This window comes from Cuculus canorus, chromosome 3, assembly GCF_017976375.1.
Source record: "Cuculus canorus isolate bCucCan1 chromosome 3, bCucCan1.pri, whole genome shotgun sequence".
In the NCBI taxonomy this organism is placed as follows: domain Eukaryota; kingdom Metazoa; phylum Chordata; class Aves; order Cuculiformes; family Cuculidae; genus Cuculus; species Cuculus canorus.
This window is the reverse complement of record NC_071403.1, coordinates 111,133,994-111,160,374: the sequence shown is the minus strand read 5'-3', so window position 1 is coordinate 111,160,374 and position 26,381 is coordinate 111,133,994. Positions and strand designations below refer to the sequence as shown.

General features: G+C 43.0%; 1 protein-coding gene across 2 annotated transcripts in view; it reads right to left on the bottom strand.

Moving 5' to 3' along the window:
* HPCAL1 (hippocalcin like 1) overlaps positions 1-26,381 on the bottom strand; it is a 66,250-nt gene that overhangs the window by 27,742 nt on the left and 12,127 nt on the right. For both annotated transcript variants that reach the window (XM_054063144.1, XM_054063143.1), the window contains exon 2: positions 21,577-21,622. The gene's annotated coding sequence lies outside the window, so the exon portion shown is untranslated. The remainder of the gene's footprint in view (positions 1-21,576; positions 21,623-26,381) is intronic.

The window sequence follows — 26,381 nt, the reverse complement described above, 5'->3', positions numbered from 1 at the left end:
TCCTGGATGGAGTCTCGGCCTCTTTGGGGATGCCAGGATAGAGATGTGAGCAGCGCTGTTCTGCTGCCTAAAACCGCCTCACCCTGGGTGACGCTGGTAGCAGCATCCTGAACGCATCACCACAGCCAGCAAAGCTTTTCACAGTCTCTCCTTGCCTTATTGCCAAAAGTTTTTTTGCAGTTAAGAAAAAAAGAGGAGTACAGTGGGGACAAAAGCCCTAGGCTTTTGCTACACTGGAGACATTTCACAAAAATATCGCTGCAAGGTTGCAGGTGTCATTAGTCACCTTGTCTGTGCTTTACCTGACTGCATACCTTGCTCATTCAACACCCTCTGGCACCACACTGAAGTGCCTGATGCCAAGTTTAAGTATCCTCTTGCTTTAAACCTGAAAGTTCTTTTATGCGGAGCAGTGGGGAGGTGCATTTGCTGGGCAAAGCGGAAGCCTTACGCTGTGCCCCTCCTACTCTGAAGAATACCTGAATTTAAACCTACTTAACTAATGAACCACACTCTGCAAGGTGCAGCATATTTACTTGTAGGAAGCATCGCAGAAGCACCACAGTTAGCTAAAATTCACTTTTCCCTTCATCTACATTCCCTTCCCCTTCCTGCTGCCCAAGGCTTTGCTGATGGGCCATATTTGTGGCTGCAGTGACACCAATATCCTGCTCCCTTCCTGCATGAGACCACCTATAGTAAGGCTGCTCCTTCTCAGCTTACCAGCAGCGTGGGCACAGAGACGCATTGACATCCAGATCCGAGATTTCCAGATGCGGAGAACAACATCAGTGGGCTGAAACAGGCTGCCAGCCCCCCCAAGGGATGCTGGCACAGAGCCCTTACACCAAACATGGGCGAGTTCCCAAGGGAAAAGCATTTAAGTGTCAAGATCTCTCCTTTCCAATTTGTAAAGAAGCCTACAGACTTCTCCAGCAGCCTAATGGTCTGTGTTTATTGCTGCATCCTTCATTTTATAGGTCAACATATACCAGAAAGCTTGCAAATCTCAGCTAATCAGATTTCCATGCAGACTGACGGAATAAGAATATTAAAAAAAAAACCATAAAATCAACAGGCCCTGTAATCAACTTGCTCAATGTAATGCAGTAAGCATGTAGAAAGCTCGTACGCTTTATTAACACGTTTGCTTTATTAACATATTTGATTGCAATATGCAGCAGCATCCCACGGGGTTTGCAGCTGTGGGGAGACCCCAGCCCAGGCCCGCTGTGTGACGGAACATGTTCTTGGTGGTGTTTGCTGTTTGTGCTCCACTAACATTGTGTTACTTAAAAAAATTAGCGGTAGCTCCTTGACATCCTGTTAGTGTGCTCGCCAAATGCCAAAGCCTAAAACCAGACTGTGAACACACACTTAACGAAGGAGGTCCTCACTCCACTGCTAGACTACTACAGCTTGGAAAATTCCTTACAGGTAAGTCCTTTTGGCCAGACACCAAAATGATGAACTGACATTGCCAATGGGCCACGTAAATCATCCCTCCCACGGAGACCACATCTCTTTGATATTCTGCCTCTGCAGCTCTGCCACATTCAGTCCCTCCAAACTCCAGATTCTACATACTTTGCCCCCAAAATGTTTTAGAAAGCTCACCCACCATGGAGAGAGCTTGAGAAATTTAATGATATCGCTGACATATATGTGGCATCCTCCCTCCTTCCTACCTCTGTGCTCGTGGTAACAGTGGGGCATCACACACACCGAACCACTGAATCCACTAAGCCAGAAGATGAGTTGCTGTACAGAGAGGTAGGCAGAAAATCATGACCTCCTCCTCCACGATGGCCTTCTGATGGCCGTAGAAGATGACAAGGATTTCCAGCTGGTCTCTTGGAGGTCTGACATCCAAGCTGCTGAGCTGGTAAAGGGGAAGGCAAATCTGCCATGGTCCCTAATTAGGTGTGAAAGAAAAGCCCTGTGCACACAATACTCTTACTGCAGCTATAAATAGTTCTCTCTGAACCAAAGTTGTACACATTTTATTGACACTCCTGACTTAATAGGATTTGCGAGGTAGCCCGAACCAGCTCCGGCTGCTGCAGGGCAGCCTTGCAGAACAATTTTCACATAATCTCCACACAGTACACAGTGCCACGAGTTGAGGGACCACAGGGATAATCCTATGTTTTCAGTGTCTTCGTCACACTGAGGCTGCAGGAGACCGTGAGAAACTCCTAAAGGGTCTTAGCAAACTTGCACGTGCAGCACAATGGGGAGAAAACTTCCAGGGTGACTGTGTTGATGTAAAAAGTTTATCTCACGGATACATTACAGAAGCTTCTGTTGCTAATGCAAGTGCCATTTCTTTCTCCTTTATATCCATCCTTTTTTTACAGGAATACAGTAAGACAGAAAACAACAGTCTAATAAAATATATGTGATAATACTATTATTTAATTTCAAATAAATTCCCACCATGCCTGAGTTACTGTCTGTTAACCTGAGATGCTGAGCTGAGTAGTGCTAGCCGAATAATCTTTTACTGTATCATTTCCACCACACCACCTTTGTGATGTTTCACAGCCCACCAGTGGTGCTGAAAATCGGGTCCAGGTTGTGCCTTGACCCTTTGAGTACATGCAAGATATACCCCCTGCCCTCAGTCCCAGTGCTGAGCTGCACTGCCAAGTTCGTGCCTACCTTCCCAGGCACAACCACAGCACCACCTCACCTCCACCATCCACCTTCAAGAACTGAGCCCCCTTTGCCTGATAAAATACTACAAAACCTGTCTGCTCATCTGCTCTGGGAGATATAAACCCAATACTGATACTTCCACCCCCCCAAACAAAAAAGTACTGAGGACTACCTTTATCAGAAGTGAGCAGCCAGAGTTTTCTGATTACATAGCCAAATAACCCACTTTGCTCCACCACAGCAAGGATTGAGCATCACCTGACTGAAAACATCACCCTGCAACCCCAGGTCCTGAGCCACAGATCAGGAAGCCGCACAACTTCATGTTGCACAGATGCAGACCAAAAAGATGTCTTCTGGTACCTTATTACATCTTCCCCAGCACCACCACCTCACAAGCAACAATCCAGAGCACGGAATGGAACAAGACAATTTCATATTGCATATTGCCTATCAACTCCAGCTTCCTTGACCTTCTGCATGACCATCATCAACAAAGGAACCAGGCAGGACAATTGCAAATGCTCATCCATGTGCTAAGTATTGCAGGTCATGACCTGGCTTGCTCAGGATGAGCTCTCAAGTGTGCCTGTTGCTCCGGGCACTTAACGCCTCTGGGGCTTAAGGATGCTGTCTCTCTGCATAGCACTTCTGCGTTTTTCTGGGATGATGTTTGGCTAATGGGAGCACTGGGAATTCGTAATTCAAGAAGAAATACTAAAGTTGACCTCAAGCTATTCAACTTACTCATTCTGAAACTAAAGTAGCAAAACTGTGATGCATCATTTTTTCCTACCACAGTCTTCACTGTTATGGAAAATGCAGCGATGAAGAAAAGAGTCGGCTCCTGAGCTAACCTTACCTGTTTGCACCCATCTGCTTCCTCAGCATGTACCGCATGCCATGGCTACGATATACATAGTGTTTGCATAGTTATCTAAGAACCCCAGGCAGAAATGATTGTAAAGAGAAATGTAGCTTAAAATGTCATTAAAGAAATGACTATCATACAATCACAAATCACTCAATGCACTGGAGTCTAAACATTGCTAAGGAAAACCATGATCTTTCCCCTGCAAATATCTTTATCTACCTGCAACAGTGAAAGAGCCAGTAGTTTAACAACATCTTTATTCAGCACATGTACTAGACCACAATAAGGTGATCATTAAATACTTTAAAACAAAGAAACTACCAAAATTTAATAAGCCTCAACAAACCAAGTAAACCAGGGCTAAGAGGCTCTACTAGCTATGTCTTGGGCTCAGTCCCCTCTTAGGAAATCTATAGGAGATGGAAAGACAATCTGCTTCCATGCAGGATAGATGATGGGCAGGTGGCTCCTTCTGCAAAATACATTTTCTTTATTCTGTACAAGTGGATAATTGAACTCAAGGGGAAGGAAGGAAAAAAAAGGAGAAGAGGAAGTAAGGAAAGCTTGAGTGTTAGAATAGGCAAACTACCGAGCTAGAAAATCTAGATTAAATTAAGCATTCCTGCAAATTTGTAATAGAGAACCGAATGGCTCCCATCTGGAAGCTCAGCAAATTAACTTGGATCCTGGTTAAGAAGGCAGCACGAGAGCCTCCTTCCACAAATGTAAATATCCAGTGTGGATTTGCAATCCAATCACAGGCTAAAAATATAAGACAACTCACAGTGGAAATCTGATTTTGTGTCTACCCTCTTAATGGGAAATAAAACAATCGTCCTCTGTAGACAAAGCAATCTGCACTCATTCTTCCTCCCTGGACAGATGCTGTAAGAAAGCTGAAAGCTGTATCTGATTGCAAGGCCGCAGCTCATGTTGGGGACCTCACTTTTGTCCATCGCGTTCCACTTCCTCCATCTCCTTTTCCATCCCGTGCCCCCAGGTGCTCCCCTGTACTCTCCTCAGCTCTCTCTTTACTTTATTTGGTCCTTACTATTAAGAGTATTCTAGTTCCTCGTTCCCCGATAGGTTTATCTTTGGCTTTCTAGTAAGAGATGAAGCGCTCTTGCTTTCAGTGTGCAGATGAAGAACTCAATCAAAGGCATCAACAAGGCTCAGGACTAAATTTAGTCCAGAAGAGGATAGTCTGTCTGACAGTGGGAGAAGCAGTGTAGGAAGGCATTTGGAGCAGGAGACTGTTTTATACGCTCCCTGGTGATACTTCCCTCCCTCTAGGATACAGAGAAAGCCTGGAGAGACCAAGCTTAGCCTCCGAGTGTCATCCCCGCAGACTTTCTTTCAATGGTACAAAAGCAAGGTTAAGCAATTCCAAGTTAATGCTACCCACATGGTTCAAGAACTGACACTGCAAGGGAGGTTTTAGGGTGTTAAATCACCAGAAGGCATTAATGGAAAAAAGGACGTTTCTCCCTGGATGAGAGATGGCCTTCTGTGATCACAGCAGGCACAGCTGAGTTTTAAACTAAAAAAAAAAAAAAAAAAACACCAAACAAACCTCTAGAGAGTGAATAATCAGGAAAATCAGTTAATTCCCACATCTGGTTTTAATAAACAGACAAGCGAGCTGGAAAACGTGGACAAAAAAAGCACATAATATCATCCAAACTTAGAAAAGCAAAGAGCATACTGGTATCAAAAGCAGCTGTCAGATAGGATGGTAGATAATTACCCAGAAATTCACAGATGATGACTAAGAAACAAGATCAAGGATTAACATACTGATACTGGGGGGCAGGACGATGCAATGGAAAAGTCAAGAAGCAGAAGGAGAAGAAAGAAGCTCATGATGATGGCAGTCATAGATGGCCTATGATGCTATGGGGTCCACACTTCTTGTGGGAAGGAGGGACAACAGCACAGGTAGTGCTACACCCTATGGAGTTTGCATGGGAGGGCAGCGTAGATTGTAAGGTCCGTAGTAAGATAAAAGCACTAACAGGGCTCATCTTACTGTGTCCCAAAATATTCAACTGAAGAACCTACTATTAACGTTAAGGGCTGACCACAGATATTTCTGGAAGCAACAGACAGCAGTTCTAATCCTCCAGCTGCTGAACTAGAAAAGAGCAGTACTAATTTAGGCACTGCAAGTCGCTGTAAGTGCCCACAGAAAGTAACTCTAGAGGCAATCAAAATCATAGAGAGGTGGTTTAAGTAGAAGAATATGCTGAAGCAAAGCACAGAAATTCGTATTTTCATATTATATTCGTAAGCTTTGAGGAAGCAAAAGAACTCATGCGGACTGAAGGGCTCAAGGATATATTTGTAAGAAATTTAGACTATCTCTATGGCAAAGATAGGAGAAAGGAAAAGAAAAAAAAGAGTTGGTGCTTATAAACCCAAGCAAAGTGGGAGAGATGTCTATGGAATGATTCCCATTCCCAACCCAAGTGGAGAAACAATCACCATAAAAGGGACTTTAAGCAGAGTGCCTGCAAGGAACAGAAAGGAAGGGCTGCTCAGCAAAGACAGCTGTGTTGCAGAGGTCAGAAAGCAAAGGGGTAAAGAAAAATTGCCAAAGTCAAGCTGAATTAGATCATGCAAATAAAAATAAAGAGCAAAGATCAAAATGTTCTTCACTGATAGAAATTTAAAAAAAAAAAAGGGTTAAGAAAGTCACAACTAGCAGCACTTGGCTGATGTATCTTAAAACAAAAGTACGAGAAGGGAAAGGAGCTTTTGCTGTAATCGCATCGGTGTGGTGAACGGCAGATGGAAAAAATAAACCCATAGCGCTGACAAAAAAACCCCAAACTACTAAACAGCTCGTAAGTCAAAAATGAAAGTGGGGCAGTTTCTAGTCAGGGAGGGAGGGGAACAACCTCTCTGCAGGACAAGCATACAAAAGGGGACCTGTTTGTTTGTTGGGGTTGCAAGTCTACCGACCACATGCTGCAAAAGCTTGAGACCAGGCTTTGCAATCAACATAATGTGATAAAATCTGCTGTTTTGAAACATGCTGACCACCTCTTGCTCACAGAAAAACCTAAACAACAGGATGGAGAGTCTCATGATGCATGGAGAAAACTATCTTAAAAATAAGATTAAATGGGATTAATTGCCACCTGTAACTCCATCCCTCAGCACTCACAGACAAGACCACCGTTGGTGTGCTCCTTCAGAATCTCTATATCCATTTTCTGACCTCAGAACACCATCATACCTCTCTGATCTCCTTTTGCAGGAATTGCAGCAGAGCCTCTAAAATCTGGAGGAGGAAGGGATGCTTGCTTTTAAAAACTGGTCATCAGATCCATTTTGGAACAGGCACCAAAGCTATACCACTGAAACGATCCTATCTGTTGCTGAGTGGCAGCAGTTTGTCTTGTGTTTACCTCCAAAAAACTGATAGCAAATATGTTAGGACTAAAATCAAGCTTTGCTCTGAATAACCTTAACACAAACACAGATGTCTGTTGATGTTCGCTCCTGACCTTTGTTGTCCTGACCAAAAGCAAACTGCATAATTCATAAGCACTACCATGACTCTTTCTTCCTTCCTCCATGTATAATTACGAAAAGGTGATTAATTTACCTGAGAAAGCTAGGATTAAAAAAGTGTGCGATATGAGCCAGTTTTTAAACCTTCTTGTCCTCCAATGAAAGTGTCACCATCAGAGCATGGGGTTGCCTTCAGGGAATGAAAAAATATTCACAACAAGGAAATGCAGTTCTAGACTAACAAAAAATGCTTTTTAATAAGCCCTACCACTCCATGAGCCCTTCCCTCCACTACAGCGCCAGGGATGTGATTTGATTTGTGTCTCCATCAAACCAGTATTCAACCATATAAATGGACATTGGCTTTGTGCCTGCGCTTTATTGAGAATGAAACTCAAAACCTGTGTGACAACAGACAAGCCAGAGCAGAAAACCTATTATTGTCTAGAATTATTATGATATTATCGTACTACTGACCAGAATTTAAGGAAAGGGCAATAAGCTAAGGTAAGAAGAAAAGGTAAGAAGTAAATCCATGACTTATTCCCAGTTTCAGCACTGCTGACCAGCTTCAAGGTGGCTCAACTGGGTGTACAACCAGATGTATAATTGCTATTCATAGCAACGAGAAACAGCTTAACCTCTAACCTGAGGACATTTCCTCAAACCAAACAATTAAAACTAGCACTAGTGCATAGGCAAGTCCATAGTATGAACAGACACTAGAGGCTTTTTCTAAGTCAGTTGTAATGACGCAACGCAGTACATAGCATTATGACTTGTAGCTGTAAAAATGTTAAAAATGTACCAGTCGACAGAATGTACAAGAAAACAAACCGGAGTCTTTTCTGCGGTCTTGCCTTTTCTGTCACAAATCATTGCATTTTAAAGTGTTTAGTCATCTCCCTAAATTCAGCTGCAAATTCAGGTCCTCATCTAAGCACTGGGAAGTTCTCTCTCCACACCATAGAGCCAAAAGGAAAGACTTACTGAGAAGAAAAAAACAGGCTGTAAGCAGGTATTGCCAGCACAAGAACTACTCCAAACAGTAAAATGATGGATAAATATTTTCACATGCATGGCACATGATGACACCAACTCACAAAGAGAAGCACTAGTGACCTCCCATCAACAAAAGCTCTCAACCACCATTATTCACTCATCTAAGTGCACGAATAAATCCAGCCAACCCCATGATAATTTGAGCATATGCCTCAAATAAAATGTAAGAATGAGTGTTCCTCTGGCTCAGGGCAGACTTTAAGCCCCTTTCATTACATGGTTTTCAGTGGGAGACAGAAGCGCAACACTGAAGCGAAGACATGGACTGAAAGAGTACAGGGTTACAAATCACAATTTATTCTATTGTCAGTGTCTTATCTTTAAACAAGTCTTGCAGGGAAAGAGGCTCAAAAATTATTTCAAAGACAGCACTTCACTGGCTACCTGCTAGTAGATTAATCAGTTAGTGTCCACTTGGCAATAAGCATAATTATTTCGGAAGACATTCATATTGCAAAATTTTAAGACCATATAGTAAGAGTGAGTCAAATCGAATCCAACCCTTCTTCATTTTACATTCACTTTAGGCATGTTATCACCAGTACAGAAAGAACCCAACTGCAAGGGAAAAAAACATCATATAGATTAAAGTTCATTGATTACCCAAACAATTCCAGCCCAGCAATCTGAGATCTCTCCAAGGGGAAAGAAAGAGATGGTATTTACAGAAACTGCTTCTAATGAGAAAACCTTAAGGCAAACTCGAGAGCAATGAGTATCAATTTTTATAGATTATAAACAACTGTTTGCTCTTTCGCTTTTATAATTGTATTTCCCTTTATAACTACAGTCCCTATGCTGTACCTTCTTCCATAAACACCCATCTAGCATGGTTAAAGCTGAGTTATATCACAGTAACTATGAGCAAAGCATATTAAGCCTCGCTTAAGCTCACTTTGCCAGGGACAGCCTTAAGGTTATCAGTTCAAGAAAAATCCTCCAACAACCGATGCCACTATGAGACTCTCCCTTTCTCCCCAGTGATTTGAACAGCACAGTTTGACACAGAGCTCCATGATGAAGGAGTATTTTATTTCTTAAACAAACCCCAGTGTCCCAAGCAGGTTAGTTCACTTCAGAGAGGGCACCAAGCCCAAGGAAATAACTTTTCTCAAAAAAAAAAAATACCAAAAAAGGCAAGCTACTGCTCCCAAGTCTCCTCCTGACAAGCTACTTTTGTTGAAGATAATTACAGAGGAGTCTCCCCAGATGGCTGAGGACGTGAGCCAGCAGGACTTGGGGAACCACCGTGGGCCACTGCTCCACTGTGGAGCTTCACATGTTTTTCTGCAGACAGAATATACTCCCTCTTGCAAAGCTAATCCTCATTACGCTCTCTGTGTTGTAGCATGATGCCAAGGGTGTTGAAGCTCCAACACTTGGGGTAAGCAAGGAAATAGAAAGGCACAGCTGCTGCAGCGTCTAACACAGCTCTGCAGGTACTGGATTTGTCTTCATCAGATGTAAAGTACCTGCAGTTCCTCCACTGTGAGAGAAAAGGAGCTAAAAAAAAAACCAGAGGAGAAGACAACTATGGTTTAACGAATCCTCTGAACTGAGCTACAGCTGAGCTTGCACGCAAACAGATTTGGGTTTCATGGACAAGCAGCAATGACAGGAGAGCAATTAAGTAAACAGCCATTTGCCAAATATAACTTTCTAAAACAGATTGTCAGAAAAAGGCAACTTTGGTGGAGTGAAGCAATAGGAATGGACATTCTCACAGCATCACATTTTTATTTAGAGAAGACAAGTAAGAAAAAAATAAATACATCTTGCAGATGGCCTCTCTCCGAATGGCTCTGATAAAAGCCTCTGTGCTCTGACTTTGGGCCAGCCACATTCCATCTCCAACTGCACAGCCTGCAGAAGCATTAGCAGTAATTAAGAAAAGCCAACTGTGGTGATAAACTAGACCTCTGTAAAAGAAATATGCACTGTGCTGATACAGATTCTTTTTTTCCTCTCACTTTTCGGTAGACTAACACGGTGCATCTCTCATAAAGACAATTTCCAAGCGCTTCATAGTTTCATAGTTGTTCCTCCACCCTTGACTCACCAAATCCCTCACAAGACCCTCAGCATCACTTATTCCAGCAGCTCTCCAGGATGGTGCCAAGGACTTTATGTGTGGCCATCACGCAGATACTGTTCTTCCAGATCAGCACACAAGTGTCCGAAGCACAGGGAATTGGCTGCAATCTCACAAAATGTATTTAGAACTACTGATCTAATCCGACATCCTTTGATTCGAAGAATTTCTCCAAGAATTTCTGCATCCAGCCACCCCCGATTTGGTCTACACCACAGGTTTTCAGAAGATACGCAATCCTGTTCTAAAACCTGCCAGAGGATGAAGAACTCATCATAGCACAGAACAATTTGCTCCAAACAGTGATGTTCTTCCACCATTAAGCAGGTACACGGTTCATAGCTTTTTAGGGAGAGGTGGGATAAGGGAATTCAATTGATTCGTGTCATCTCTCTCTTTGTACCATATATAGCTCAGCGCTCACTTGTGCGGCTCACTGAAAGATTAGTTGGCTCGTTCAGGCAGGCAAAGGTAGACCTTTAAGCCGGTTAAGTGATTTGGGGCAGGATGATAATCTGTCTCTGCCCTGCCCACAATTAACTGTTGTATAGCTGTCCATTTGTGCCAGGGCTGAGCTCTCTCTGGACACCAAGCAAAGCAGAGGAGCTGAGCCCCTTCCAGCATGAGTGGAAGCATCTCTCCTCCCTTCAGGGATTTAAACAAAGTTGTCACAAAGGGAGGCTATCCCCTTTAATGCCCTGGATCTTGCTCACATTTCATTTAAAGTTCAGTGCTTCAAACAGCAGGGAAATTAAGCAACAAAGCCTTGCAATAAGCTAATAAATTGTGTGGTGTATATATGCTCAGACGGTTGTAAAGAGCACGACAAACTTAAAACATTCTGCAAATTTCTAAAATTAAATGGTACTTGGCGTTACGAAGTTCAGACATCTGTTCAAATGTTCACGTTACAGTTAATTCCAACTTTTCTTCTTCCCCTCTCTTCTCCTGACTCAAGCATACTCCCCAGGAACAAAACCTGGCTGAAATCACTGCAGTTAGACTACTCTCCTGTCCACAAAAACCGTCCACAGCAAACATGTTTATGGTTAAGATAAGACTACGGAAACAAAAGGAAAAAAGACAAGTGATGGAAAGAGGCCATATGTTATCCAAGTCTCACAGAACAGCTAAATGCTGCAGAGAGCAAGGGCTTCAGGTGATGTTCAGAAGAGAACTCACTAGGTTCTGAAAGCTGCACTCAATATCCCCAAAACAGCAGGCGACCTCCAGCCCATCCATCCCATCCTCTGCTCAGCCTTGCAGAGCTCCTAAAAAATTAGACAGTATCCAACTTCAACCTGCTGTCTCATGATATGGAAGGCTTCAAAGTGAAATATGACTGTCCACAATAGACTATACATACATTTCTAATGAAAGCATTTGCATTAAAAAAACAAATAATAATTTTTATAAAAATTAAAAATCGATCTGGAGTTACTCAGCAAGCAAGGCTGAAACTGGGCTTATAAGGAGAGAAGTGGGCTCTGAGTTGTGTATGGTACGAAGAGAGAGGATACAAAACAATCAAAGGACACCACCTGAGATCCTTTCACAGTCTGGGTTATTATGTCCTCTCCTCTATTCCTTGTAACAAAAAGCCAAGGCAGCATCAGGGGAGAGAAGAGAAGAGAAGAGAAGAGAAGAGAAGAGAAGAGAAGAGAAGAGAAGAGAAGAGAAGAGAAGAGAAGAGAAGAGAAGAGAAGAGAAGAGAAGAGAAGAGAAGAGAAGAGAAGAGAAGAGAAGAGAAGAGAAGAGAAGAGAAGAGAAGAGAAGAGAAGAGAAGAAAAAAAGGTGATGAGTTCTGTTCAAGCTGAAGAACAGGGCAGGCAGGGAGACAGAGCTATAACTTGTTATTTTCAGGAAGAAACCAAGCCTAGACAGGGAAAAGTAGAAGTTATGCAAGACGTGGAAGTAGGCAGCTGAGAAGGGGTCGGCTTCCTGCAACCTCCAAACACTTTTGAAATGCCTCTTCAAGGAACTGGTCAACACACCTCAGATCATGGGATCTATTAGGATGTCTCCAGTATAAAGGAAAAGGCAATACATGCATCTTTACACCTGCAGCTTTAGGCTGGGAATGGTGGCTTCAAAGGAAACGAGGCAAAACACTGCTTTAGTGTGTATCATTTTAAACCAGCAGGAGTTGGAACAGCTTTTGATGGAGATATTTGGATAAAATTCTGTATAACAGAGGCATTGTGCAGAACTACCTACTGGGTTAAACACAGCTGAGTTTGGATGGAGAAAAGTGCCAGCATCCTTGCTTGGAAACTCATCTAGGAACAGGTGTGAATCCTTGGTATTGCAGGTGGCTTAATTCAGGGGACTAACAATGAATGAATTACCTGGAAATGTTGCCATTCATTATTTTCGAACACCTCTGGCTTAAAACCTAGCAAACTCTTAGCAGCCTGACCTTTGCGATGAATGTAAAAGCAGTACTACAGCACCAAAACAAAATATTTTCCTGATTTTTCTGTATTATTTGAAGAATGGTAGCCTAAGGGAATCTGCTTCACTGCCAAAACTGTTTAAGCAGCTGCCATTAGCTTAAAAGCCCATTTTTGTTTAATGACTGCAGTTTCATATTGTCCCAATGCCATGCATCATAACTGTCATCCCTAAACCTTAGATTTATGGAAGCATCCAACAGCAGCATTGTACTCTGAGGTCTGCTGACATTCCCATTATTAAGCCACTTCTTGCAGGATTTGACTTGCATTTAGGCATAACAAACCCTGAATTCTGTGTGGGTGCTGTCACAGAGGTGGATGCTGCTCTGCTCCCCCCGGGGTGCCTGGGACTTCATCGTCACCCCTGACAGAGCCATCTCGCAGAGCGTAAGGAGCCCGACGGCAGAAGGAAGCTTAAGATGCAATGAGAAATAAAACCAAACTTGTATATTTGTTCAGTTAGAAATAGAACAACTCCCTTGCCGTGACAGGAAGGATTTGGGAGCGATGGCAAACGGAGTAAAGCCCACTCTCCTACTAAGTCACGTTTTATCCAGAGCACAGAGAAAGTCTTTGGGTGGAGGGGAATGCAACCACAGAGCTGGTAGACAACTGCAAAGAACCAAAGAGCTAGATGATAGCCTGCAAAACTAAATCCTTTTCTTTAGAGACCCAGCCTATGATCTTAAAAAGCACAGTGATTCAAGAAGACAGCCTGAACTCATTTCCCTGCTTTGAAATGTCTTTTGTCCCTGCTGTCATTTCTCAATCCTTCATTGAGAAGCTATTTTGCAGGTAAATTAATCTCCCACTATCTTTATAATGGTGAGCGGGGATCATTCAATCCTCTTACCTGACTCTTCAGGCGAGGAGCAGTTTGTCAAATACAGTTGGTCAAACTTTAAACAAAAAAAAAATCCAACTAAAACCAAAACTCAAGCAAAGCAAAAGAAAAAAGCTCTTTTTTCCTTAGATTGAAAATACTTAGAAAGCATGTGCACACTCAGAGAAGGCACTCCTAGTATATTCTAAAACTAATCTGCAGAAGGCTTTCAATCCTTAAGTTTCTATTTTCATACTCTTATATTAACATATCTATTGTGCTGCTTGTTATACAGTTATACAGTTATTATTTCATCATAATTCAAACAGAAGGTATTTAAGCCTAGGAAAAGACTTAAAAGAACTGCCTTAGTGATTCTAATATAAATTATCAGAACTAGATCATTAACTATTCTGACATTTAGGTAGCAATGGTATATAACAAGCAATGAAACATGATATACACCTTTAAGGATACATGCCTTAATACTTACATGCCACAAAACAGTTTTTTGACAATAAATCCCTAAAATTAAATTTCCTCATCAAATGACAAAATTTAAGATTTTTCCTAAATTATTTTTTTTCTAGCAAAATTTGAGGAAAATGCCAAATTGTATTTCCCCTGAAACTCAACGAAGATCAAATTTTTTTTTTTTTTGGTGGAATGAAAAATTCTGTAGACAATTCTTACTGTAGAAGATACACCACATTTTTTGACCATGCTCCATTTGCTGATGAAATCAGAGTCCAGACAATTAATTCTTAGGCTTTAGGATGTAAGACAGCCAGCTAGCAAGCACCTAGATAGCAAATCCCTCTGACTCTTCCAGCACCAAAGGAGGAATGGAGATACCAGCTGGCATCTACAACTCAGTTCCTCTTCCACTTCCCTGATTGAGAAGGGAAGACATGGGAAGAGAAGGGAAGACACTGGAAGAGAAGGGAGGGGTTTAGTTGGAAGGGACCTACAACAACAATCTAACGCAACTGCAGATCCTGACGTTTCATCCCAGACCCTCATCTGCTTCCCTTGGCAATGCAGCACAGCAATGGGCAAAGGAGCAATCAAGATTTTGATAGCCAAGAGATAAGATTTTCTGGAAACTCAAGGGCAGTATTTATAAACACAAAACGGTTTGGCTTAGCTCAGACCCTCTTTGCTCACACAAAAACCAGCTTGCACCCCACCAGCCCTGCTGATGCTCCACTGGAACTTCACCAGAACACCATCCAAGAGGAGGAAGATACCTGGAACTGACAACAGATGTAGATACAACACTTCGTGGTGTCAGAGGGAAGAAAAACCAAACAAACTGACCCCAAAAGCCCCAAATCAGGCTCCCTCAAAATGAACTATTAACAAAGCAATGGAGTACAAGCCCCTGGTCACAGCAGGAATGTGGCAATGATGCTGCAGCAAAATCCTCAGATTTGCAAGTCTGCGGGCGGTTAGCTACTTAAATGGTTAACTTTGCTACTGAAACACTTAAATACAGCTAAAATACACATTAAGCATAAAAATGTGTACACTGAATGGGGGAGGTGTTCTTTTTAAAATGACAAACACATTAGATACGTCAAAACTCTCAAAATAGGATGGAGTTTTCAGTCTTCACTTCAAGAAACCTTTTAATTAACATTCAGAAAATTTCCCCTACCTTCAAGCTCGGCTATTCTGAAACACAGCATGCATCCCACGTCAAAATTATTCACATATTTTACTATGGCAAAATTGGCAATTTACATTCAGCTACCCTAAAGAGTGTAACAGAGATCAGACTTCACCAGGTAATTTCCATACCTAACTCAACAGCCCATGGTCAGCAGGTAATGGGACTGAAAGCCTTTGCAAGAAGTCAGCTGCAGTGCTGCATACTGGTGAACCTACAGCATCTTCTCACTCCTTCCAGTGGACATGCTGTGCTGCCCACGCTGAACTGTGGAGCATCCGGGCACTACCACTGGCTTTTCTTTCTATATAAGGTAGAAGTGAAGTAGTTACTGAAAGTTATTGTACGCTGTTGTTAATTAAAGAGAAAACTCTGAGGATTCCCGTCGTTAAATGTCTGCTTCACTCCAAATAAAAGCTAGAAGCAGATGGAAACGCTCACTCACATTTTTTTGCAGGCTGATGCCCCATGTGTCTTCATACTCACACAAGTGGGGATCATACCCAAGACAGCCATGGCTGCTCACAGTATCGTTGCTGCCAGGATCTCCGTGCCTTTGGGTGTCACAAGCCAACCAGAGCAATTAAGTAACTCACCAGCCAGGCCACCACGGGATGCAGAGACCAGAAGGATGCCCAAAGGCATGTGCATACTGCTGGAGCATGTGCATATCACTGGAGCATGTGGAGCAGCACCGATCCTCCTCCTGTCAACCATCACCTCTTTTTCCAAAAGTCAACAAAGGCCAGAAAGACACCCAGAACCTCCCCAAAAGAGACAATGCTGCATTCCCTGCTCTGGAGCAGCCCTCCATTCCAACCTGGAGGTGGGAAGTTTGGGGGTGTGCTGCTCATCCATGATGTCCTTCTACTACCTCTCCAGAAAGGGGGCTGCATCAAAACCACCTACTGGAAATCATAGATTCATAGAATCACAGAATAGTTTGGGTTGGAAGGGACCTTAAAGATCATCTAGCTCCAACCTCCCTGCCATGGGCAGGGACACCTCCCACTGGATCAGGCTGCCCAAGGCCCATCCAACCTGGCCTTGAACACCTCCAGGGATGAGGCAGCCACAGCTTCCCTGGGAAACCTGTGACAGTGCCTCACCACTCTCATGGTGAAGAAATTCCTCCTTATGTCCAGTCTAAATCTGCCCCTCTCCAGCTTATACCCATTGTCCCTAGTCCTGTCACTACAAGCCTTCGTAAACAGTCCCTCCCCAGCTTTCCTGTAGCCCCTTCAGGTATTGGAAAGTCACTATAATATCTCCCTGGAGCCTCCTCTTCTCCAGGCTGAACAAACCCAACTCTCTCAGCCTGTCCGCGTATGGGAGGTGCTCCGCTGACCCACCATCACTCTACTAGACCATCCCTAGAGCACCAAAGCAGTATTGTGAAGCCACTTTTGTACCCATAGCTAAAATCAACCAGGCTGACTTTCAGTGGTAGCTCCTCGTTGACTCCTCAAACCCCAATACCTGTCACAGGGAAATTAATTTTGATCAACTTCAGAAAGTGAATATTTGTCCCAGCTGAGGAAAATCACACCTCACTTCTCACTACATGCCTTTTCCAAGAAAAGCCATGCTTTTTTTTTTCCTTCCTCTCTATAAACACAATGGCTGGCAGTCTGTCCAACCTGCAGGGATCCAGCTGGACAGACATGCTGTCTGCAGATATCTCTGATTGCAGCTCTCAGCTGACCTCAACCCTGGGACGTACATTTATTTTTGCTTTATCAGGGCACCAAGCTGCTGCAGGACAGTAAGCAAGAGAGCAGCAAGGAAAGGATCCATACCAAATTAGTGTGGGTTTGTTTTTTTTTTAATTAAAAGGGGCAGAGCCTGATCTAAAAGCCAGTGAGGTAGAAGTAGACAAGTGCTGGTATGACATTGGGGATCATATTTGCTTGAATTAGATAACCCCACAAGGGCTCAGGTGGATGAAACCCACTGCAACCCCTCAGTGGCTCAGGTAACTCCAACGAACATCCCCAAACCCACTCACCCTCTTACACCAAAGCCCCCTACTTATAGCAAAACTTCTCCCAGCAAGTACCAAGTCCCTGATCATAAGTCAAGGCATCCTCTTATTTTTTCACTAAGCCTGTGGCCAATATGATGGAGGTCACATGAAAATTAAAAATTTAACAACTCATTGTAGAGGAAAGGGAGGAAAAAAGTGTTGAGCTCATGACTAACCTTTGCAGCTCTTGCTATGGACAGGATTTGTACAGCCATGCTGATTTTTTTTACAAAAATAGTAAATCGTATTACCCCCATGCTGCAAGACCAAAGATTCACAATGATACCGTAATACAGCTTAAACAAAAATAGCACTACCTGAGTCAATCTGAGGATGATAATGCTTTGTAATCCCACACTATTAGAGGATGAACAGTTGTATAGCAGTGAATCAACACGAGATACTTGCATTAAGAGACTCATCTTACATGCTATATAGCAATATCTATATAAAATGTAGAAGGCAAGTGGTGTTTGTAGGAGGCATGGTGTAAAACAGGGAAAACAGCACTATTAGAAATAATCCAAACCAGGCAGCCCATTATCTTCCAGCTTGGAAATCTTGGCCATTAACTTACACTTCTAAAGGAAAAGCCTGCTTTTAAATTTTCCCCATCATAGCAAAGAATTAATGAAAAAGTTTGAACTTTACGAGTTCTTAAAAAGTAGGCAATCCCGCAGCCTGTGCGTGCCCAGGCAGAAGATTCATTCATTCATTCAAAACAAACACGGATGAACAGCAGTGTTGCGCATTCATTCTGGTGTTTTTCTTAATATCCTTCAATGAGCAAACAATGTAAATGGAAAGCAAATGCACAATACCACACAGAAACACCTCATCAGTGAAAATAATGAAACCTCTTTATATTAAAAATATAGATGACAGACTCACATATGAAATTTTAAAGGTGGTAGGGAGGAAAAATGCAAGGATCAGTGACACATGAAACCATACTAAATTATTCTTAATAAATTCTTTCTACTTCATTACATAAGCCTCTCACACAAGGTACTTCGTTTGCTATTGTGCTCCCCATTTGTTCTTTTTTTAGGACACGTTTTCCAGTTGACTGCGCTTCCTCCCCCCGCAGTATAGTATGCATGGGAGACATCTGGCCCTCAGAGCTTCCTCCAGAGGGTTCTAGCAGATTGTGGGGAAAGGTAACAAGACTGAAAGGTCTCCCTTTCTCCAACAGGATTTGAATCCTCAAACCAGGGAGTTTTCTAAGGCTGTAGCACAGAGGATGTCCAAGGAAAGGGGGAAAACAGCCTCTAATTCTGCCTTGTCCTGCCTGCTCCTTCCTCTGCACTGGTGGTCAAGCCTGGCTCTGCTGCTGGTTTTTTTTTCCTCCCCACAAAGCCCAGATGCTCACATGGAGGGAGACCCTGCAGGGCGACACAGGTAGACTGTGGAGAAGACAGGGAGATGCTGGCAGGGACAGCAGGCCCAGGAAGCAGTGGAACTCCAGGATGAGGAGATCTCCTAGCGATGGAAGAAGGTCCCACAGCCAGTCCATGGTGAACTGTCCCTGGCCCCACTCTATGCATGCATTTATTTCCCAAAACTTCCCAGTACCAACAGCAAAAGAATTTCCCAAATTCCATGCCAAGCCACAGATGGCCCCCAGGCACTTCCAGGAACCCAGCACTACAGTATTCCATGCAACCCCCCAATTCAAGGGGAGACACCTTCCCTCGAAAACAAAGCCTTGAACAGGTTACAGTTCAGCTTGCAGTTTAAAAATTAAATGCTTCTCAAAGCCAGTCTGGTAGGACACATCCGTCAGTCTTTGGCTGCAAAAAGGTTCATTCCAGAACTCAAGTCCTGGATGTTGCAGCGACACGTGCCAACGCTGCAACCGAGAAGCAAGGAGCTCCATTTCATCTGCAGAACTCTACATCTGTGCAAGCAATAGTCAGTCTCCGCCGTTGTTCACACCGTTTCATACCCCGTCCTCTACGACCCCGGCACAGGTGCCAATTGAGCCATCCTGCCCAAGGCAGCCATGATGTGAGTGCGTCTCCCATCGTGCGCCTGGCTGTCCAACCTCTGCTTCTCAGAGCTGCTTGTGTGCTTACAGGCAAAAAGACAGGTAAGCAGCTTGCTCCGTCAGAGCCCACAGTACTCCATCAGGAGAGCAGCCAAGTGCCTGTTCACCCCTTTCCTGGCTGGCACTCGCACCTCCAGGTGTGCTAAACTGGAATAAAATTTGAACCACTTTCAGGCACTTTCATATTATTTTCTTTCATTACGCTATGCTTTGCTCTGAAACCACTCATGTGCCACTGACTGCACATTACATTTTGGAAAACACCACGCTGGCTCAGCAAGCTTTCAAGCCTGTCTCTTACTCTATGCTAAAAACAAACTGACACAGCCAGGCCACTGTAAGCCTCCATCCAGAAACTGTTACACCTGGGAGAAATACCTTCATAATGGTATGAATCATGTAAATTCCCAAATCAGCATAAAGGACATACCTGAATTTGCAAAGGCGAGGTGGAATACAGACTATTAAAGCAGAAAAATAATGTGATATATTAACACTCAACACCTCTGAATTGTGCTTGCAAAAGTGCCTCAGGAAACTCAGTTTTATCAAAAGACCGCAGGACCTTCATGCTTTTGAAAGCACTATCCAAACGGACTACCCAGGAGGAAGAAAACATTAACTCTGGCAAGCACAGCCTGGAGTACTAACAAGCTGGTTTTTTTACTTGTAACCAATTCAGGTGCTACCTGAAACAACAAGCAAAGAAAATCCAATTGTAAGCACAATTTAAAGTGGCAGTTTGAAACTGCCTGGTCTGTACACGTACAGTATTAAAGTCACCAACTCTGTACTCCCCTCTGCCCTCAGGAAGAGAGCTTGATTCATCTTTCAACATCTCAAAGAGATCAACTGATGATTCAGGTCCCAATATAGCAATTATCAGTACAAATAACATGCAGGTTTATAATACTGATTATAGGAGCTGCAGGGCTGCGGGAAAGGAAGGGTTCATAAGCTATTACTCACAAGAGCATTTTGGCAAAAGGCAAACGGGATTAATTATTTGGCCTTATAAGACTCACGGTTTACAGACATAAACCTTAGTCAGAAGGACTGTCTGGGGATAAATTATCTTCCCTTATACAAAAAAATGTGGATAATGCACTTTATTAAACTAGGCGATGTTTTGGTTAATGAAAGATGTCACTGGTGACAAATACATTTAAGGTGCATTAAATAATAGTAAGCATTCTCTGGCCAAAATGAACACATATTTAACATGGACATGAGCAAAGTACAACACACCAAACCCCAGCACCCTCCCCTGCTTGGACAAGGAAAAAAGCACATATGGCTACATTTCAGCTGCATGGACACTTCAAAACACCTTATCTATGGAAAATACATTGATTTGTAAGATGGAAAAGTCTATAATAGGTTTGGGACATTCAACTGTAGTTCATCAGTCAGTCTGAATACACAAGAGGTCTAATAGCTTGTATCCTGTGCACTAGGGAAACGCAACTGAAGAATAAACTTCCTGAGCAATTAATGGGTAATGATATAATTTGGTTAATCTCATTGGAAAGAAATCTAGAATTGAAATAGGAAACAGAGTATGTATTTCTCTAGAAACTATAAAAACAAACAGCAAAGAGTGCTACAGAGTAGAGTCCTGGCTGGCACTCCCTGGAAGCGATGGACTCCATCACTGAAAGAGAAATTGTACTGATTTACAGCAGCTAAGAGGTGGCTCTCCAGCTGCAGTGCCACAATATCGGTATTTCTTAGCAATATCTCATTTTCCTGCAGCTCTGTACCTATTCTGTGTTTCACTTACTTACAAATAAGGACCTAATGAAGTGCATACAAATGAAATACATGAAAGTCTTGGATGCAGACAAGACAAAATCAGTGACACATGGCAGAGATTGGCGCAAGTTATACAGCTCATTTAACACTCTGGAAGTTGCCTCCCTTTAGATTAACATAATCCAGATAGAACAGGAGGGAAAAAAACCACCCAAGGTTGCTCTCTGACACAGAAAACACTTTGTCCCACTGGACAGTGTAGGCTTTCAGTTAAAAATATAGCATAATTGGTACAGATTTTCCCTACAGTCAAATATTTTTTAAAATATAACATTTATTTAACTAATCAAGTCTTAAGAAGTAATCAAGTCTCAAAGGTAAAGCTTAAAATGTTGACATCAAACCTCTACTCAAAGATTAGCTCTGCCAGTTTTAAAATTAAAGCATGCCATGAGCTCAGCAAACACAAACTTCTGCACCCAATGCAGAACAAAACCTAACACTTGTATTTTCTACTACTAATTTAATTTCTATGTTACTAATTTAATGAGCGCCTTGAAACGAGCAGGCTCTGGAAAGTACTCACCACCTATCTTGGAACCTCTTCAGGAAAGTCCACAGGGCTCGACTGCCTGGAGGAGAAGACACAAACCAAACATTCTTTATATCACAGCTTTCTTTCAAGTGACAACCATCCCGCTTTTTGGCCTCCCCTGTAAAAAACAATTTTCCCAGCTGAAGAAGAAATCAGAATTAGTCTAAACACGAAATTCCTGCTCCAGTTATTGCCCTACACTGAGAAACAATTTTGTTGCCCGCATTTGCATTTTATTATTTGTCCTGAAATAGAAAACAGCTCCCATGTTGAAAAATGCATAGATTTCTTTCGGATTCAGAGAGCAAATTCTTCTGGCATTCAAAAATCTGCCAAAACCACCCTTCACACTTCAACTCTATTTTGTAAAATTCATCTTTCAGGATAAGCAAGCATCAAGTTCAGATTCAGAAGGTTTGCTTGGCGTATACCTCAAAATATTACTCTGCCAAGATCTAAAACCAGGAGAAAATTAAATAAAATATGGAAAAGCCAGTTTCAAGTTTTCTGGAGCCATTAAGCATTGCTCTGAAAGGTCAGAAATCACTTCTATTTCTGTTGAGCAGGCTCCTCAAGAGAACATAGTAATTTGCATCCCTTTAGGATCTGCCAGCTGTGAATCCTGAGGGTTCATCAGTGCTCAAGGAGTCACAGATGAGAGCATCAGGAGCAAGCTCTCCTGCTCCTGCAACTCTTAATCTCTCAAAATTTGTGAATTAGAAAATTGAAAACAAGTAACTTGTTCTGATTCCCACTCTGTCACAGAGTTGACCATGATTTCCCCTATCGCTGAGGCCAGTCATGGCTGGGAAGTATTAATGTCCTCCGGCCCAATGTCTTCAGCCCCACCACACCAACTCCTTTCCTGCCAGACCCTTGTCTGATCCAGTAACCCATAACTCCTGCAAACAAAATCCCACCATGTTTGGGATGCTGCTCCCAGGTGTCTCCACCCCACCCCAACACACACATTTGGTCTGCCCAGCACAAAACTCCAGCCACAGAGATCCTAGACATTACGACAGCCTTCCAACAGTCTCCTTCAACACATCATCATCCCTACAAGTAGAGGTTTCTTCCTTCCATTATACCATTCAGACTCATTATTGCTTGCCCTAACCCCCACAGACACAGGACAGTGGTTTCGTATTTTTCCTCGCACAGCAGTCTTCAAGACACCGCAAACCCATCGCGCCAATCCCTTGCCTTTTCTCTGGACCAAACACCCTACTCCTTCCCATCTTTCCTCTTGGGTCCTGTTCTCCAGATCCCCACTGGTGACTCCCATTTTCTCCGTTTCCTCCCCAGATGCAGTGTCCCATGCTGGTTCCAGTATTCCAGCAATGCCAAAGCACCATTAGATGCAAAACAGGACACAGCAAGTTCATTCTTGTGCTTATGGAAGACCGTATGTGCTGTTGTTGGGACAGGATGATGTTTGCAAAGTGGTGTGTGAGCCATCATGATCTCAAGATGTTTTTCAGCAAAGCCCCTTCAACCACACCTGGGTGGCCTCTTCAGCCCGCTCATTTACCAAGGATAACTGCAAGCCCACGTTAGCACCTTCAGATGTGTATGAATGAATGTCCCTTGAAGTTTATCTTCTGGTTTTGTCCAAAGCTATTTGAAAATCTAACCTCTTCTCCCAAGCGCTTGTAACCACCCCAAGTTTAACGCTACCTGCTAAGTCTAAATCAGTATTTTATCAAATGCATCAATTAAAACAACCCAAGCCACAGGGTCCACCTCTGGAAATCCTCACCCAATGCTTCTTCTGAGCTTGATGACATACTGGAGCTAAGCCTGGAAAATGGTTAGCACACCTACACTGCACCATCCACAAGGCAAAAGTTTCACCAAGAATTCTTTTCCCTTGCTTCCTTCTGAGACTATTAAAACAGTACCAAAAACTGAACTGGGACTGAAGTACATCATATCATCTGCTCTTCTTCTGTCCACAAGAACTGTAAAGGGATTGAGGATGTATGACGTGATTTATTCCGCATTAATCCATGCTGACTTTTACTCATAAGCACCCAGAAGATGGCTAGGTGGGAAATAATTTATTAATTTCCAGGAAAATACTGGAATAAAAGTCAGATTGACTGTACTGCAATCTGATCTCTTCCTCTTTAAAAAAATCACACTTTTTGCTTTCTCATTGTTATGGAAACCTCACAAATTCCCCACAGGTTTTCAGAAATAATCACCTACAAATAACTGAAAAGAACTAAAGTCAAGCAGCCAGCTGAAATCCAGCTCCTTCTACAAAACATGAGTGCAAGACAAGAGTGATGGAGGTGAGGTCAGGGCATTCCACCCTGCTGTGGGATCACCAGCCACCCCCTGCAGGTGCCCTCACCCCTGACCACTGGTGGTGCCGGTTGACCAGCTTTTATTGAAGACCAACACCGCCACATGCATTTTCCTAACATCTGGGGGATTGTTTTCAACAAACCCTTTCCTAAGACCCAGAGAACATCAAAGAAAAAATAAAGAAAAAGAGAAAAACACTTAAGTGAGTGCCCTCTAATTGTTTTTTTTCCTATTTTTGACTGTTATCGTCCCTCATCAGTGCTGATGTTAACTTTACCAGTCTTCTGCTCACACGAAAAGACTCCATGAACAACAAACCTCACAGAACAATGCAAGATTATTCAGCCATATTTATGAGTTCAAAATAAATGGCATTTCCCAGTCCTTGGCTGGATTCTGGCACTCCAAAAGAATTTCGGGAAAAAAAAAAAAAAAAAAAAGCAGGCTACTTAATTCTTAGAATCACACTGAAACTTTGCTCAAACTCAGTGGAACAGAGGGTAACCAGACGGGACATGTTAATCTTCCCGTTAACAGCACATGAAGTATTTAAATCCACTGCCAATTAACAGTAAGGTATAATTGAATTAACAGAAGCAACTTATGGCAGAAATTCAATTACAAAGCAGAATTAGAGGAAGAGATGTCAGTAACTTTTGGAGGCTGGGCTGGAAGAGGCAAGTGCATCAATCTAGTGTTTTCAGAGCTGCTAGCAAAAAGCTTAAGGAGGAGACTGCTCCAAAGAATTCTTTGTAAAGATTCTCCTTATAAAAAGAGCATCACTAACAGACCGAAGAAACCAAGGTGACAATTGTCTTTATCTTCAGATCATGCTTCAAGCTATTTGGCAGATGTAAAACTCTCTCCCAAGGGTCACGCAACAGCCATGCATGCCTCCCACGCGGGCACTGCAGCGCTGCCATGTCCTGCAGCATCCTTAGATCTGCCTTAGCTTACACCAAAACCATTGCAGACACCTTTATTTTTCTTTTGTCTTGTTTTCCAAAGTGATTTTTGCTTCAAGTCATAGACATTACATATTAAGTAGATTACTTTATACATGATGGAGAAGCCTCAAGTGTTCCGGGCACTTTTCTTTCCTTAATGGCCACTATTTTACTCTGCTCTTTTCTAGCCTCCATTTGTTCCCCTTTGGCTGACACTATCCTTGATCAATCTCAGTGCTGATTACCAATAAGGCCCTCCCACACCTCCAAGGTTCAGCTTTCATAAATGCATTAAGGCAAATCAATATTGTGATTAACGTTGCTACGTTTGTGGATGGTGTGACCTGCCTGCAAACAGCGTGTGCAGCAGTGGAGATAACCCCCAGCACTAGATGAAGTCTCTGCTCTCTCTTATTTGCAATTTCTTTTTCAGCTAGACTATGCTATTTTATAAAAATAAGTCGGGGTTTTTTCATTTTTTTTCTTGCAAAGGCAAACTGATGAAGGCTCGTAGGACATACAACTTCGCAGTCCCATTTACAAGTGGGCAGCAACAGTCCATGCACAGCCCAGAAACTAATCATCCCGTCACTCACCATGCAAGTGGACTAGATGATCGTTGTAGATCCTCTCTAACTGAACTATTCTATTCTAATTGTCCTCCAGTCCCTCCCAGCCAGCCATCTACCCACTACTATACCTCACCTTTGGCAGTTGCTTTTCCACACGTTTGTAGATGCATCCAGACCGCATGTATAGCTATGCCAACACTTGTGACAGCTGACAAACTGCTCTGGAGTGTGTCTATGCACCCCTTTCTCCATAGCACATTCTCTCCCCAGTCACCTCTCGCTTTATTTCTCCTCCTCACCTTTCATACCAGGTCCGCAAACTACCACACTCGGAGCGCACCCAGCAGCTCTGAGAGGTCCTACCTTGACATATAATTCAACTCACAGCGCAATGAAACTCTCAGAGGACTCTGTCCTCCAGGTTTGTTTTTTTTTAAGGCCCCCACATCCCAGAAGAGGGTTCAGTCAGTTCATCCCATCCATCAAAGGGCTGTCACTACTCAAGCACACTATGGACCTGCCTAAGTCCCAAGGATCACACACACCACTCAGTGTGGCTCAGAGCCCAGATGCCACCACAGCCCAGCACAAGCTCATTTCCTTCAGCTCCCAGGCAGGTTTTCCAGCACATACTGAGTTCCATGGTGTAACTAGAGATTTAGACATTGGCTAATGTGAAAGCTAATTCAAGTGTTCTCCTCAATACCCTGTTACAGCTGCAGTGCAGATACACCTCAAGCTGTGCGTCCCCTGAGGAGCTACTCCTGCTGAGGGAGATTTCTGTTGTGCCAACAGAATAAACTGCTGCCCTCTCTTCTCTCTGCCTTGGATACTGCTAGTGGCATCTCTCCTGCTACCATTTCACCCAAGCAATGTGCTTGCAACACCCTCAGAAATGTATTATAATCCAACCACTGCGACGGAAAACTGACGTACATACAGAGATCCCACAGCCTCCCCA